General features: G+C 48.0%; 1 long non-coding RNA gene across 1 annotated transcript; it reads right to left on the minus strand.

The window, feature by feature from the left end:
- Positions 1-10,227: 10,227 nt before the first annotated feature.
- On the minus strand, positions 10,228-15,804 carry LOC120234088. The gene is made up of 3 exons (XR_005528982.1): positions 15,721-15,804; positions 11,488-11,699; positions 10,228-10,348 (listed from the first exon to the last, which is right to left on the minus strand). It is a non-coding gene; the product is annotated as an uncharacterized LOC120234088 (long non-coding RNA).
- Between the last annotated feature and the right edge of the window lie 979 nt (positions 15,805-16,783).

Here is a 16,783-nt window from a genome sequence, read left to right on the forward strand (position 1 = left end):
GGCCCTGTTCCGTGTCTGATGGCAGAGGAGTCACAGGGCCCAGGTCCACTGAAGACCTGGTGTCCCTCTCCTTAGAGGCTCATGCACTGGAGCGTAAGGAGTCTGTCTGCCTCTAAAACTTCCAGGGGCCCTTTCATCTAGGTCTCCTTCCCCAGGGCCTGGCCAGGGTGAAGGGGAGGAGCCGGCTTGGCCTCAGGAGTAGGAAGCAGATTGGGCAGGAGGTTGACTGAGGAGGAAGGTGCCTTCTGTAGGGTCCTGCTGCTGTCACCTGCCTTCCTTGAAGCCTCCTGCCAAAACTGACCAGGAGAAGCCCCCGTGAGCCTTACAGAGAAGAAGGAAAGAGTGGGGCGGGAGCATCTTCTCGGCAAAGGGCTCCTGGCTGGACCGAGGCTTGGCTCCTGAACGGCTCCCTCTGCAACACACGTCAGAGCTCGGGCCAAGCACAACACTTGGTTCTGTCCTTCCTCCCTGCATTATGAGGGTCCCTCCCCCTCCCTGGGTCCTGTCCTGTGTGTCACAGCACATTTCCTTAGGGCTTTGTGAAGCCCTTTCAGGTGCACGATCTCATTGCAACCTCAGGACAAGCTGCGAGGAAGATACTATCGTTATACCCATTTTATAGATGAAGGAGACTGAGGCTCAGAAACATTTAGCAGCTTCCTCAAGATCACAGAATAAGAAAGCGCTGGGGCTGGTGTCCAAATCCTACCTTCTCTAGGATTGCAGTAGCTGCCACCAGGTGAATGCCTACTGTGTCTCAGATGCCCTGTTGGGTACTTTACACACCTGGGCATCCTGGTGTGGGCGATGGTTACTCTGGACTGAAGTCCAGAGAGACCATCAATGTGTCCAAGGCCTCAGTGAGTGGGTGACTGAGCCTGAGACACCTGGTGATAATAATTGTGATGGTAGTTGTCATTTATTGAGCACCTACTCTGTGTCAGTTCCTTTCATATCCTATTGTTTAATTTAGACATTAACCCTATGAGATGGGTGTGCACTATCTTTTGCACTGGAAGTTTCAGATAAGTGAAATGACCTGCTCAAAGCAATTCAAGGTAGAAAATCGGGGAGTCAGAATTCGGTCATTTATTTATTCATCCAAGAAATGTGTTTAGTTTACTCTGTGCCAGATGCTGTTCCAGAGGCTAGAGATACAGCAGTGAACTAAGTAGAGCCTCTGTCCTCATGGAATTTACATTCCATTGGGGAACGTCAACAATAAATCAAATAGATAAAAATATGTCAGATAGTGGTATATCATAAAATAGGGCAAAGGGATAGAGGGGATGGGGATGCTATTTTAGATAGAGTGCTCAGGGAAGACCTCTGGAGTGGGGGGCACAGGCAGACACTGAGGGGAAGAGCATTCCGGGCAGAGGAAACAGGGAGTGCTAAGGTTTGGAGGCCTGTCGTGAAAAAAGGAGGGGCCAGGGGGGTAGAGCATAGTGAATGGGGGAGAATAGGCAGAGTTTTGGAGAGGGCCAGACCTTGATTTGGGCTTTTTTGTTTTTTAAGTTTATTTATTTATTTTGAGAGAGAGAGTGAGAGAGAGTGTGCGAGAGAGCATGAGCAGGGGCATCAGAGAGAATGGAGAGAGAGGACCCGAAGCAGGCTCTGAGCTGTCAGCACAGAGCTCGAGGTGGGCCTTGAGCCCCCAAACCGTGAGGTCATGGTCTGAGCCAAAATCAAGACTGGGATGCGGAACTGATGGAGGCACCCAAGAGCCCCATGACGGGCTTTTATTCAGAGTGAGATGGGGAATCACGTGCTGTGTGCCTTACACGGTCAAGGGGCTGCTCTGGGTACTGTGCGGAGGACGTCGGCAGTTTCCAGCCTGGGGCTGCCTGATGCCATAATCCGGGCTCTCACCATACCCTGGGCTGCCTTCTGCTGCTGGCTCCGCCCACCCATCACAGGCTGCTGGCGTCTCCCACACCCAGCACCCTGCCTTTGCTCCATCTCATGGAACAATTGGTCCAGTGGTTATTTTCATCTCCTGCCCATCTAGAGGGGAAGGTGTCGGCCCAGCTTCTGTTTACTCTAGACGCAGCTTTCTGGATATATCCTGAGCAATGAGAGATATGTTAATGACAGGCACAGGGGGCTGGTGGAAAGATTTCCCAATCACGGGTAATGTCTGAGGGTGCTCACTTGATGGAAGTCACAGACCAGCTGAGTAAGGAGCTTTTTCAGAGCACCTATTATGTACCAAGAACAATCTTACTGAATCTACCTCACAGTCTTTGGGGTGGGCATTCTTAGCCTTACTTTACAGAGCAGGATCAGAGAAGTGGCGTCACTTACCTGAGCTCACACAGATAGTTAATAAAGGACCAGGGATTTGAGCCCAGGTCTATCTGATTCCTAGAGCTTGGAGCTCTCGGTACCTGTCCAGGGTTTTAGTCTTTCCCCTCCCTCCTGCCTCCCCACTCCTGTCTTGGCGTTCATCATTTCCCAACCCACCAGAGGGCGGAGGCAGATTTATACCACAGTCCCGGGTCCCTGGATCCTTTCCAGGATGTCAGTGTCACAGGGTACAGGGATCTGGGACCTAAGGGACCTGAGTTTATTCTCAGCTTGGCCCTTTGCCAGCTATGTGACCTTGAGTAGTATTCCCTCATCAGCCCAACTGTTTTCACCTCCCAGGGCCAATGTAATGTTCAAAGGAGATAGCAGAGGAAATAGTTGGGGATTATTCCAGCCCCGTAAGAGCTGGAAGGCATCCGCGCTGGTGTTTTACCTGCCGTCTTCTCTCCATTCCTTTCAACCCCATTGCTTTAGAGGGCAAACCATCACAACACAGACACAGAGAGCGACTTGCTCCAGAGCACCCAGTGAGTTCATGGCAGAGCCCATTAGATGACCAATGAATAGTAATGGTAGCAGTTAATAAACACAGTGGAATATGGCAAAGAGAGATGAGTGAAGGCTCTTCTAGAGAGTCAAAGGCAAGTTCAGTGGCCAGCCAGGTCCCTCTTAGCATCCTTCCCAAATCTGCTTCTCTGACCCAAGGAAGCAGAGGGCAGGGAGGAAAGGGCTGAGGTTTCTGGGTCCCGGATCCTACCTCTCTGCTCTTTACCCCATAGTGGTTCCATGTGACCAAGTGCCAGAGGTGAGGAAAGACGGGGACTTACTTCAGCATTTCAGGGGGTCAGCATGCAGGAATAGTGGGACTGGCCCCCAAAAGGGAGAGAAGTGGGTTTGAGGATGATGGTCCTTTCTCTACCTGCCCCACCGCTGGGATTCAGTCTTCTCCCTCTATGGCCACCCATCCCCCGACCACTGGCAAAGGAAAGGGAAGTGATGTTTACGGGGCACCTAATCTAGATGGACTCATGATCTGTCTGTCGAGATGGTTCCTGGTGCACAGTGAGCACTTGGTGCCCTAGCTATTACTGTGATCTCATTCAATTGGTACAAGAACTTGGCAAGATAAGTGTCAAGAGGCCTATTTTGTTGGCGGGGAAACTGAGGCCTATAAAAGAATGTGATTGGCCCCAGGTCCCATGGTAGAAAGTGACAGAGATGAGATTTGAACGCAGGCTTCCCTGTTCTCCCTTCCCACTTCCCCACCGTTTCCTTCCATCCCTTTGTTGGGAGTGCAGAGGGCAATAAAGCCCCAAAACTTGGAGCAAGGGAGACAAAGTGTCCCTCCTGTGTGCGTGGGAAGCGTGACAACCAGGAGAGGCTGTATCTGGGGGTGTTCCTGCCAACCCAGGTGAGCCTGGGCAGGGGGAGGCGGCAAAGCCCCAGGCTGAGTGCAGGAAGTTGGGGGTGGAGATGCCTCCTGGCTGCCTGCACAGCTGGAGCCTAATCAGACGGGCCTGGGGTGCCCGGGGCTTGAAAGCCCCATAAACTGGGCAGAGCCCTCCCTCCCCAGGCGTAGGAGTGGGGCTTCCAAAGAAACAATGGTGAATTAGGTGCGAAAGATGTGAGGGCTGCTCCCCAACTATGCAATTAGGTAGTGGGTCTGCTACAAACATTAGGCGGGGAGCTGGGACCAGATGTCGGCAAGGCTCACCCTGGGCTGTCCTGTCCCAGAACTGCCTGGCCTCCTGGCTGAGGTTTCCAGCTCTGGTCAGGAGGGAAGGCTGCAGGTAGCCCGGGTGTGTGGCCCCCTGCAGAGCAGGCCAGTGGTTAATCAGACATTCCTCCTCTCCTTCAGGGGAGCTCCTTGGGCCTAATTAGCACTTGCTAGAATTTCTGCCCACCTCCTCTGCTTGCGGAAGAAGCCACTCTTTCAATGCTCCAGCCTCCCAGGCTGAGCAGTCTGTGGCTGCTGGCCGTGGGTCACCGTCTGGGCTGGGTCAGAGGCCCAGGCTGATTTTAAAGGCTGTCACAGACTGAAGTCTCATTTGCCTGGCCCACGCAGGGCTAAATGTCGTCCACTGGGCACCAGCGGGGTGTGGGCACTTTACCCACTTCTCTTATTTCTCACCCCAATCGCCTGAGAGAGCTATTTTTATCTGCTTTCTACCAGTGAGGAAACTGAGGCTCAGAGAAGAGAAGTCACCTGGTCAAGGTCATCTGACTTCCCAAATCCTGCACATGACAATTAGTATGCCCCCAAGCAGCCCCTAAGGAGGGTCACCTTGGTTCACACAAAGATAGAGGACCAGAAAAATGACCTGTTCAAAGTCACACAGTTCCTAAGTAGTGAAGCCAGGATTTGAAACTAGGTCTGTTGTTTTCTAGAATCTTACCTCTGCATTCCTCCCAACCCTCTGTTTCTATCCCTGTGTTATTCTGGATATTTTTGGTTGCGAGTGACAGAAACACATGAAAACTGACTTAAGCCAGTGAGAAAGAATATTGGCCCGTGTAACAGAAATATGAACAGACGTCAGGCTTCAGGCAAAGCTGGATCCGAGTGCGTAGTCTTCTCTCTCTGCCTTCTTCTGTGCTGGCTTCATTTTCAGAAGGGCTTCCCTGTAGCTCCAAGCTCATATCTGACTGGCGTCGTAACTTCAGAGGAAAGAAAACATACTTTCCTAAAGGCTCCAGTAAAAGTCCTGGGGCTGACTCTCATCAGATCAGTTCTCTCTCCTGCATATTTTTGAACCAATCACTGTGATCAGAGGGACAAATTCATTTAAGTGACCAGGTGTACGTCATGCACCAGCTCCTAGAGTTGGAGTGAGGGAGGCATGGGCCGGTCCACAAGGAAGGGGTGGTTTCCCAAAGGAATATGGAAATGTTCTTACCAGAAGCCAAGGGGCAAAAGCAAGACAAATATGTTCCAGTGCTTCCCCGGTTGGGTGTGCATCAGAGAGAGTCCCAGGAGGGCTGGTTCCCATGCAGATCGATGAGCCTCACCCCTGCAGGTTCTACATCAGGAGATTTGGGGTGGGCCCAAGTATTTGCAAGTTCCCAGGGGATGCTGATGCTGCTGGGCTGGAGTTTTAAGGACCATCGGTTTGCCCCTTCCTTGGCTTTCATTCTCCCCACCATCACCATATACTATGTATTCCCATTCAGGACTTCAGACTGGGGACCCATACACTCCAGGCTATACGAGGGCTGGCTTTCCCAGAGGTCCATGGTACAATCATCTTGTGGGAATCGATGTACAGATGCTCAACTTTCCTGAGTCCCTTTCCCCAAATTGACCTGCTGGAGAATGTTCCTGTGGTCGGCAGTCTCCTCTGCCCACCACCCTTTCTACAAAGTCCCTCCTCCACTTTAGCAGAAGGTGCACGTCTTTGAAGAGTCCAACTCTTGATCTCAGCTCATGTCATGGAATGAAGGGATGAGAGTGTGGGGAGCTCCCTCCTTTTGATCATAGTGCCACGGATCCGTGGCATACTCTCCCTCATACTCTGCCTCAATGTTGATCTATTTTGTAACAGGGCAAATTGTGGATTTTGTCTTGGTTCATGGTGGGTTATTCTGAATTTGGGTACATTGCACAGCAGGGTGTATTGGCGATTTTTCTTTAATTACTTTGCCTCCTTGATCCCACAAATGTTGTTCTGGAATTCACTCATGACTAAGGAGTGTCTTGTGAAAGCAAAAGAAATGTTGGTAGTGGAAGTAACTTATTCAGGGAACACAAACTCGTAGATAAGTTCCATCTGCCCATCTATCTGTCTGTCCATCTCTCTGTCTATCCATCCACCCATCTGTCCACGTATCTGCCTATTTACCTATCTGTCTACCAAACCATCTTAGAATGACAACATTCATAATTTGGAAAAAGCATTCTGGGAAATAAAAGTGTAGGCCAAGTGCATCCCTACTGTTGCTGCTATTCTCAGTGATGAGAAAGAGCCTAGGGTTCCTCATCCATTCTTTCCTTGGTCCTTGTCTCTGTGGAGTATTTTTGCCTAATTTCAAATAGGAGTAGGTGAAATGTCCTAAACTTACTTCCTGCAGGTCACCTTTGAGTAAAATATCTTGTCTCGATGGAAGTCAGTGTTTCACATATTCTTGAACACCAATTCAGACTCGTAGGAGAAATACTTTTACTTAACTTTTGCGGGAAGATTACTAGCTACTGTAAATCCACATTTATGTTTTCCTTGGGTGTAAATCTCTTACTTGCTGTTGCTTGTTCATTTATTCATTCTCAGTGCATTTTTATTCAATGTAGATGAATTTAATTGTGCATGGCATGGATTCTACTGAAAAGATCTAGTTTTCAAAATTACTAAAGGGGTTATGAGTAAAAAAAAAATGTGAAGACCCCGTTCTAGAGTAATCCATGCGTCTGTACACTCTACACCCGTGCACAGACAGTGCACTCTCAATCTGAAACACTGGCCTGCTTGCCTATCTTCTGCCGCTGGGAGCCCAGAGATGCCACAACATAGTCCCTTGCAGGTGCCCCAAGAGGTAGACCTTGGGGAGCTCACAGCTGAATGCTGCGAACAGGTAGATTCTAACGCAGCAAGCAAGAGAAGGGTGTGTAGATGGAGGTCCAGAGGACAAGGGGATGAACTGGGTAAGGGTGAGGGGTCAGGATACTCTGACAATCTGAATGGAGGTTTGACTGCAAAACAGGGAAGGGCAGCCCAGGCAGAAGGAACAGTAGTGCAAAGGCAGAAAGGAACAAACACCCAGGAAGGTGCGGCAGGAGCTAGGAAACGTGACACGCAGTGGTGGGAGGTGCAGCTGGGAGGGGAGAGAAGAAAGATAGTCAAGGCTGTGGCTTTTGTAGGCCACTCCCATTTGTGTGTGGCCCTCCTGAACTGCACACGTGCATCTGTGTTCACGCGCACCCTGATCTGCACATGTGTGAACCGTCACATTCTGATGCTCAGCCAAGTGCACACACCAGCACTAACATAGCGCAAGGTCATGCCTCTCTCCCTCCTTCCTTCTTGCAGCACTGTCTGAGTGCCCACTCTACACTGGGTTCCTTGGAGATAAAGCAATGAATCAGGATAAAGCAGGGTCTCTGCCCCCGCAAGTATTACTGGGAGGGACAGACCATTCACATCGACCACACACTATGACAAGTGACACAATGGGCGAGCAGAGTACAAAAGGAGAGTCAGAGGGGCGCCTGGGTGGCTTAGTTGGTTAAGCTTCCGACTTTCGCTTAGGTCATGATCTCGCGGTTCGTGGGTTCGAGCCCCGCGTCGGGCTCTGTGCTGACTGCCAGCTCAGAGCCTGGAGCCTGTTTCAGAGTCTGTGACTCCCTCTCTCTCTGACCCTCCCCTACTCATGCTGTCTCTCTCCTAGAAATAAATAAAACATTAAAAAAAAATTAAAAAAAAAAAAAAAGGAGAGTCAGAGAAGGCTTCCTGGAGGAAGAGTCATGGAAGCTGAGACTTGAAGAATGAGAAGGTGTTGGCAGGAATAGAAGGGGGTGTTAGGAGTAAGCATCCTAGGTAGAAGAAGAAGCAGGAGGTACAAAAACCTGGCTGGAGAGAGGACAGCCGGCAGAAAAATACAGAAAGGGGCCAGGAGAGGATTTATGATTTCAATATAGGAGTGGCAACTTGGTGAGCAAAATCCCAGGGATGTTGCTGCAAGACTCACCTTGGGTTTTTGTTTTGTTGGGGAGGCCGGGGACCCAAGCTGATGGACACCGGTGACTGTGGTGGGCACCCCCCCTTCTGCAAGTACCCCTGGAGGCTCTAAAGAGTCAGGCGTGGTTCCGTTCCTCCTAGACATCACCCTGTAGTTTTAGCAGCCATTGAGCGTCACGGCCTGAGTCAGTGGTTCCCAATCAGGGTGGCTCTGTCTCCCAGACACTTGGTCGTGTGCAGAGACACTCAATTGTCACAGCCAGGGCTCTGTTACTGGCATCTAGTGAGTATCTAGAGCCAGGAGTGCTGCGGAATAAGCATGTACGCCTCACAATGTACAGGACAGGGCCCACGGCAAAGGATTATCTGGCTCCAAACGTCAATTGTGGTGAGGCTGAGGAAACTTGGCCTAGATTCTTTCTTGCTGGAGGGTAGCAAGATAATGATGTTCTAATTCTCTCGTTTCTGCTGTGTTTATTAACTGGGGTTCTTCTATGAACTAAGAACTTTCCTCCATCAACTCATCAGTTCTTCCAAGAGGCTTAATTTCATACAGAAATTCATACAGGTGCTTGATTGTTGATTCTTTCTCTATTTTACTGCTTTTCAGAATAAATAGTTAACTGGTGTCCTTCAAGGATAACTGCAATTTTTAGTATCACCATGGGAATTATTAAAAGCTTATTTAGTGCTGAGGCATAGGAGCACGTGTACCCCAATGTTCATAGCAGCACTCTCCACAATAGCTAAAACATGGAAAGAGCCTAAGTGTCCATCAACAGACGAATGGATCAAGAAGATGTGGTTTATCTATACCATGGAATACTACATGGCAATGAGAAACAATGAAATCTGGCCATGTGTAGCAACATGGATGGACCTTGAGGGTGTTATGCTGAGCGAAATAAGTCAGGCAGAGAAGGACAAATACCATATGTTTGCACGTATAGGAGGATTAGGAGGAACTTGACGGAGGACCAAGGGGGAGAAGAAGGGCGGAAATGGTGGGGGAAAGGGAGAGAGGCAAACCATGAGAGACTCTTGAATGCTGACAAAAACTGAGGACTGATGGATGTGGGGGGGAGGGGGGGATGGGCATGAAGGAGGGCACTTTGGGGATGAGCACTGAGTGTTATGTAGAAACTAATTTGACAATAAACTATTTGTAAAAAAAAAAAATAAAATAAAAGCTTATTTAGGGGACGCCTGGGTGGCTCAGTCGGTGAAACATCTGACACTTTATATATATATATATATAACTATATATATTAATTTTTGAGAGAGAGAGAGAGTGAGCAGGGGAGGGACAGAGAGAGAGGGAGACACAGAATTCGAAGAAGGCTCCAGGCTCTAAGCTGACTGCACAGAGCCGGATGAGGGGCTCGAACTCACAAACTGTGAGACTATGACCTGAGTCGAAGTCAACTGAGCCACCCAGCCACTCCATTTTTTTAATTTAATTTTTTAAATTTAGTTTTGAGAGAGAGAGAGAACGTGCATGTAGGCAGGGAGGGGCGGAGAGAGAAGGAGACAGAGGAGCAGACTCTCTGCTGACAGCAGAGAGCCTGATGCTGTGGGGCTCAAACTCAAGAACCTTGACATCATGACCTGAGCTGAAGTCGCATACTTAGCCGACAGAGCCACCTAGATGCCCCAAGTATCTGACTCTTGATTTCAACTCAGGTCATGATCTCACTGTTCGTGAGTTCAAGCCCTGCATCAGGCTCTGCGCTTATTCTCTCTCTCTCTCTCTCTCTCTCTCTCTCCCTCTCCGCCTCTCCCCTGCTCATGCTTTCTCTCTCAAAATAGATAAATAAACATTAAAAAATAACTTATTTAATGTCCCTCGATCTATAGCCGTCATTATTCTTTCTGAAGGTCAAGTTCTTCCACCTTTGGCCAAAGAGGGCTCCTTCTGGTGGCTCTCGTGTTCTATTGCCCTATATTCTGATGGCTTCTTTGCTTCCTGGTGTGACAAGATGTCCCCAGTTTGTCTTGTACATTTCCCACCCCCACCCAGGGATCAGCTATTTCTCTCAGAGCCTGTGTTCATTTTGGTGGAGACACTCAGGGCTTACCGAGAGTGACAGGAAATGGTTCCTATGAAGCACAGTGCCCCGGGGGAACATAGTGGGTGCTCATCTAATGCCGTGGTTTTGAAGACAGATTCTCTGCCACGTTGCTTCAACTCCCTTCCTCCCCCCAATCTCCAGTACATTCCAGCACTTGCTTTCTGTACCTCCAGACAGTCTGGGGTGGGGCCTGAGCGTAATGAGGGTTCAGGTTACCAAGGGGAGTTTTGCAAGTAGTGGCTTTGTTGGGTAGAGGGACCGGCCAGCCAGCCACGAGAGAGCACGTCCATTAAAAGCCTAGGTAAAGGAAGAAGAGAGGAGCAATTAGCTAATTCAGGAGTCAAGGCTTTGCTTTTGTTTTCACTGTCAATTTTAATCCTGTCATAACCTTTGACCTAAGCCTGGGGGCAATTAGTGCCTGCTAATGAAGTGGTGGTGGGTTTGAACTTCTGCTTTCCTCCCCAGGCTGAGTCAATACTTTGTATTCTAGCACACGTAATTGAGGTAAAAGGGTTTATTTAAGCTAACAAATGATTCTTTCCCACAATAGAATCTCCATCCCAGTTAGTGATTTGGCTCTTCAGGCATCCTCTGTTTTGTCTGCTGCCAAAGCCTGTATTTTATTGACTGCTTTGCCTCTTCTCTCCTTCCTCCTTGCTTCTCTCTCCCTCTTCTTACCCCTTCTCTTCGCCCTCATAATTGAATTCAGTAAATTCACTGTAGCTACTGGTTACCCATCAGGAGGCATTAGGCGGGTCAGGCTCTTAGATCCCAGTACAATTCAGACCCGACCCAGAAGGATCTCACAGCCCGGTGACTAAGACAGACCTATAAACACATAAATCACGAAATCTACTGCAGTGTGATGAGGGCGAAGTAATTCAACAAATCTAAATGAAGGAGCTGAATGGGGAGGAGTGGTCTTTGTGCAGAAGAGGCTAGGGAGGGAGAAAAGACTGGAAACATTTGAACCGTTTAGACTTAAGGCTTCTGTGAACCAAAGAGGGTTTTTATCCAAGTGACCCGAAAGGTGCCATTCTTCTTTCAGAAGAATGTGGCAGACTTCTCACTATAGAATGCAGATTTGGATTTGGGAACCCCCCTTCCCCTGTGGGGTCATGTACTTCAGAGAAACCTTGTGTTGTCTCCATCCTCGGCCGATGGGGGGAGTCTTAAGTCATCAAGGCCAATCATACGAATTGCATTTCCTTTCCCAATTGATTGGCTTCATAAGGGGCATGTGACTATAGTCTGGCCAATGGGCTACGAGGGGAAGTATGTGGGAGGTAGTGGTGGGCCATGTTTCTAGGGAAGTTTCTTAACTCTTGTAAGCATACGTCATAAGGAAGTCATGGCCCTTTTTTGAGTCTGGATTTTGGGTGAGGGTGTGGTAGCTAGAGCTGTTGTAGCCATCTTGCAACCCTGAGGACAACTACCTGCTGTAGTGAGGATGGAAGAGTGAAGTGATGGAAGAAACTTGGATCCTTGACGCCATCATACAGCTGCTGAATTCAGCCACGTGGGGCCTTCCTGGAGACTTCTCATTGTCCGAGACAACAAAGTGTTCTTGTATTTAAGTCGCTTTCAGTGGGTTGCTGAAAGCTTCCCAACTGATACAGAAGAGGGGGGAGAATTTGAAGAATGTGTCCTGAAGAGAGGGAAAGAGCATTTCAGGGAAGGCATATGGACAAAGATGCCAAAAAAACAAGAAATGTACATCGTAAACGTATGGAAGTCCTAGTTCTCGGAGATGAGGTCCTATAGGGTTTGGCCATGTTAGGTAATACCCCAGGTCCCCACTCTGTGTCCCTCTGTCCTTCCATTCCCCTGAGGGGGTTCTCTTCATCCAGGATCCTCTCCAAATGTACCTGAGAGGGAGATGCAGGTAGCAACCATCTTAGCCTCGCTATATGAAGTGTGTCAAGTGTTCACTCTGTATCAGGCTCTGAGCTGGGCTGAGGTGAACAAGATACGATCCCTGCTGAACAGAGCTCTTGGCCCAGGGACAGAGATGCAAACATAAACCTATGACCCTAAACATGTGATAGGTGTCAGGGCAGAGGGTTTTAGCTGGGCTGCGGCGAGCATCATGGGTGAACATTAGTTCATAACTAGCTCATGCCACTCATAACTCACAATGTTCGTAAGTTATGAGTTTATTTTGATGATCAATTGCTATGTATAGCAGAAATATAAAATTTCCTTTAGCATGTATTTAAGAAAAGAAAAAGCGTTAATTTGAGGAAAACTAGTTGGTAATGTTGTAAGTGGCGTGTGGCTATGGTAAAACTCGTGCAATGCAAATGAAATAATGTGCGCGCGCACGTGTGTGTGATGTTTGTCTGCTTGGTCTTTTTGTCAATTGTATGAGAACAGACTTCTGTTTTTGTAGGAACTACTGTTTCTCTGCTTTATGCAGTTTCTCCGGGAGACACCATACACTTACATGACCTTCCCTACTCCCACTGTATTCAATCAGTGAGGCTTTTCCCAACCATGAAAACCCCCACTCTAGTGGCAGATGCTATGAAACACGAGGCTTGGGGGCTGTTGGCCCGCCCCTTACCCTGCCAACGACATCGACCTGGAGAGACAGAGGCAGGCAAAGAAAAGGGAAAAGAGCAGACTGAGTCGATTCTCATTATTCATGGTAGTTATGTCCTATAAATTGGCCACAAACTGAATTAGTGACTGCTGAACCATTGCTCCTAGGGGAAATAGAGGGCAAGGTTCCTGTGAGCCCCTGGTCATGACATTTTCATTAACTCATCAATAAATAACCTTGTTTTATTTGTGTTTTGGTTAAAGACACCTTATTTAATATACATTGTTGATCCATTAACATTACACTGTGGCTATATGGCCAGCAGCTATAACTCATGCTTGAGCGAAACTCAGATAATACACGTTTTCTCCACAAGGTATAGCCCAGCCTTCCTGCTCTTAGTACGGATAGGCAGCCCTTCAGAACTACGGTTGGGGACCACTTTCAACAATGAAATCACCACCAGAAAGCACTAAAATGAGAAAAATGGGGCACTGACTAGACAACAACAAAAAAGATACTTGTTCACCTTCTGAGAGCTGAAATAAGAACACAGAGGGTCACTTTGTTTAGCCTAAGTTGGGAATGTGTATATTGGGTGACTCAAAATTTTTACTACTCTGCACATGGCCATGAATGACCATGCAAATGCTACAAATATTGATGTGGAGGTTACAAATACATTTTAGCAAGTAAGTGAAATCACAAATAGAGAATCCATGAAAAATGAGAACTGGCTGTAAGATAGAAGGATAGGGATAGAGAAGAGAGAGGGGGAGGGGCAAATAGGGTGTGCTATCAGCTCTGGTGGGGGGGTTTGAGTCACTGGGTTTGAGTCAATGGCTCTTGCCATTTCTCTGTCTTTCTTATGGTTTGAATATTATATTTTTGTTTGATTATATGAGATATTTCAAAGTCCTTTCTACATCTCACCCTCTTTTGTTTTACTCTAAGATGATTCCACTGGAATGCTATTGCTTACAACCAAAGGAGTTCTGACCTAGTTTATAAAACCCTTGGCACATAGTAGGTCCTCTGTCAATGTGGTTCTCTTCCTTCATGGAATACAGGGTTGGCTAAAGTAACCAATGAACGTATGTCACAAGAGAGGTAGTGGTGAGGAGAAGGAAGGCTTTACAATGTGGAAAATAGGGAGCAACATATTTCCAACTTTTCCCTTCACCCTTTGCGTTAGCAGCCACTTCTTGCCATGTTCCAGTACAGATGGAAAAGTCACTGAATTACAAACTGGGTGGAAGCTATTTTTGGTGGAGTTGTGGTGTGTATGTGTGTGTGTGTGTGTGTGTGTGTGTGTGTGTGTAATGTACGCATTGGGATTCTTGGCCACTGCCTCTGTTTGTATCAGCTGTCAGCAAATCAGAGGCGCCATACACGTTTGTCATAATTCATTACATTAATTAACCATGTTTGAGAACTGGGCGCAGGCCAGAGGGGATGTGGGGGAGGGAAGCCTCCACATTGTTGTGTCTGAACCTCCCGGGTCAGAATTTCCACGGTTTGATGGGCTGCCATCGCCTGCACATGTGTCCCCTGACACTTGGACCTTGATGAAATCATCATGTTTACATCTTTGAATATTCCCTGCAGATGATGCCCGTGGCGGGAAGCCAGAGGCAGAGAGCGTCCCAGAACTTGGCTCTGGAGGCCCATCGCTGTACCCAAAAGAGTTTGGAATTACCCTGACGTCCGATACCAAACTAGGCATCCTTCTCGAGCCCATCCCTCTCTGGCCGGTTCCCTGGGCAGGCTGCCTGGCCCTGGCCTTCTGCAGGACAAATGGTGCCGGCTGTACCTCTTCTGACTCAAGACCCAGTGGGGTGAAGCTGTCTTCTCTTCACGTCCCCCCTTGCAGTGAATGGTGCCATTGCCTACCCAGCTGCAGTCTTTGAATGCGCTTCTACCTCTTGACTCTTGCTGCATCCAACCAGCCTCCATGTCCCATTGGTTTCCCATTGTTACCATTTCTGAAGTCCTTGCACTCTTCGGTGCTACTGCACCACTGCCCAGCCTGGGCCTCTGTCGCCTATTGCCTCGCATGGCAACAGCCTCACCTCTGGCCTCCTCTTTAACTCTTTCTCTCTTCCATCTTTCCTGTGGGCTGGGGCCACGGGGACTTTTCCAAAATGCGAATAGAAGCGTGTAGCTCTCCGGTTGCTTTGCCCTTGACCTTGGAATCCTTTGCTGGGGCTTACAAGGCCCTTTCTGAGCTGGCCCTGCCACTCACTGATTCCTGCCCATTTCTAAGCCTTATTCTCTGGCCTCCCTCTCAGTTCTTCCCATGAATTTCCTTTGCCTAAGTTAGTTTCTGTTGTATATAACCAAATCCCTGACTCCTGAATCATCTAAGTTTCTGTTTATCCCATACGTGAGATTAAGAGCAATTTTTCTTTTCAACAAAAATGTCCCATATTCTTACTGTGTACTCAGCCACCGGGCCACCAATCAATATTTGGCCACAGTCTTTCTGCTTAGAAACTGGGTCCTTAGTGATACCATTTAGGCTACTTGATGAAACCTTACCTGAAGCTAGCCCCAAAAGTTTTCCAGTGTCTTCAGTCGACAGATTCTCTTTATTTTTGAATTAAATTTTCTGTGGCTTTCAACTTGACACAGACATTGAATCACAAACTGTTTTGAGGCAAGGACAATGCCTGCTTCATCATGACCCTAATCATCTGCTAGGGTGGACTTTTATTTGGATTATCCTGGCCTGTTACCAACCGAAGGAAGATCCTCAGTTTGGGGATATGAGTATAATTACTCTCTGCATATTATTTACAATTTATAAATCACTCTCACACTCATTATCTCATTTAAACCTCTCAACAATCCTGGGAAGTGTGTGTAATTGGATCATTTTAAAGATGAGAAAACTGAGGTTCAGAGAGGTAACAGGATGGCCCCACGTTACATGGCTAGTGAGAAGCAGGGCTAGTGTTTAAACCCTGTCCTCTGGTTCAGGACTCGTGTATTTTCTCATATTCATGCATTTATTCCAGAAGAGCAAAAATGATTAAAGACTGCTGTGTTCAGGGACCTTGCTAGGCTTCAGGGAATACATTAGCAAACAAGACAGAATCTCATTCTTAAGGAACTTACTGACCAGCAGGAGACACAGGCGGTAGAGTGATGTGTGATGGGGTGTCTGGTCATTCGGAGTCTGAAGGGCTGGTTGGCAAGCCACCGCTGGATGAACCCCCACAGTCGCAGTCTCTGTGTCTCTCTGTGTAAGGTTCAAATTCCAGGCCTGGGTGGGGCGGGAGGCAGGTTAGAACAGATACAAAAGACCGTGTGCAGGGAGAGCAGGGAATTCTGCAAGAGGAGACTAGGACTCTAGTAGGAATGGGAAACAGGAACAACCAATGTCTGCTCTGACTCAGGACCCTTGAGCCACTTACTGGATGCCAGGGTTACCATCAAGAGTTAAAGTCATGGGGCGCCTGGGTGGCTCAGGTCATGATCTCACAGTTTCTGAGTTCAGGCCCCATGTCAGGCTCTGTGCTGACAGCTCGGAGCCTGGAGCCTGCTTTGGATTCTGTGTCTCCCTCTCTCTCTGCCCCTCCCCAGCTTGCATTCTGTTTCTCTCTCTCTCTCAAAAATAAATAAACATTAAAAAAGAAGAAGAAGAATAAAAAAGAGTTACAGTCGCTACACTGCAGCTTCTATTAAGGGATTTCACAATTTTGGACATCAGATTTTTGTCTCCTTCAGTCTTTTTTGACTTATTTTGACTTATTTTGAAACCGTAGTCAGTGTATTTTTTCATCTTCTCTTGTAAGACTGTCAATACCTACTGTATACACTCAACTCTACCCATGGCAGCATAATGGAGGCTGGTGGTCTTTCCCACTGAGCCCAGATAAAGACCCAGAACTCTCTCTCTCTTTTTTAAGTTTATTTATTTATCTAGAGAGACAGAGAGAGAGAGAGAGAGAGAGAGAAAGAGAGAGAGACAAAGGGAGAGAGAGAGAGAGAGAGTGGATGTGGGAGAAGGGCAGAGAGAAGGAGAGAGAATCCCAAGCAGGTTCTTCACTATCAGCACAGAGCCCGACTCTGGGCTCCAACTCTTGAATCATGAGATTGTGACCTGAGCTGAAATCAAGAGTTGGACATTCAACCGATGGAGACACCCAGGTACCTCAAGACCCAGACCTCTTATTACAGTC

This window comes from Hyaena hyaena, unplaced genomic scaffold (assembly GCF_003009895.1).
Source record: "Hyaena hyaena isolate Hyena2069 unplaced genomic scaffold, ASM300989v1 scaffold_102, whole genome shotgun sequence".
Lineage (NCBI taxonomy): Eukaryota > Metazoa > Chordata > Mammalia > Carnivora > Hyaenidae > Hyaena > Hyaena hyaena.